Genomic DNA, 272 nt, shown 5'->3' on the forward strand with positions numbered 1-272 from the left:
AAAATACTTGGAATGTTTGTGTTAGTCTCCCCGCCCCCCCCCCCCCACCACAAAACCCTCAACAACAACAAACAAACACCCCAACACCCCTACAAACAAAAATACTTGGAATGTTTGTGTTAGTCTCCCCGCCCCCCCCCCCCCCCCCACCACAAAACCCTCAACAACAACAAACAAACACCCCAACACCCCTACAAACAAAAATACTTGGAATGTTTGTGTTAGTCTCCCCGCCCCCCCCTCACCACAAAACCCTCAACAACAACAACAAA

Source organism: Asterias amurensis, chromosome 2, assembly GCF_032118995.1.
Source record: "Asterias amurensis chromosome 2, ASM3211899v1".
NCBI lineage: Eukaryota > Metazoa > Echinodermata > Asteroidea > Forcipulatida > Asteriidae > Asterias > Asterias amurensis.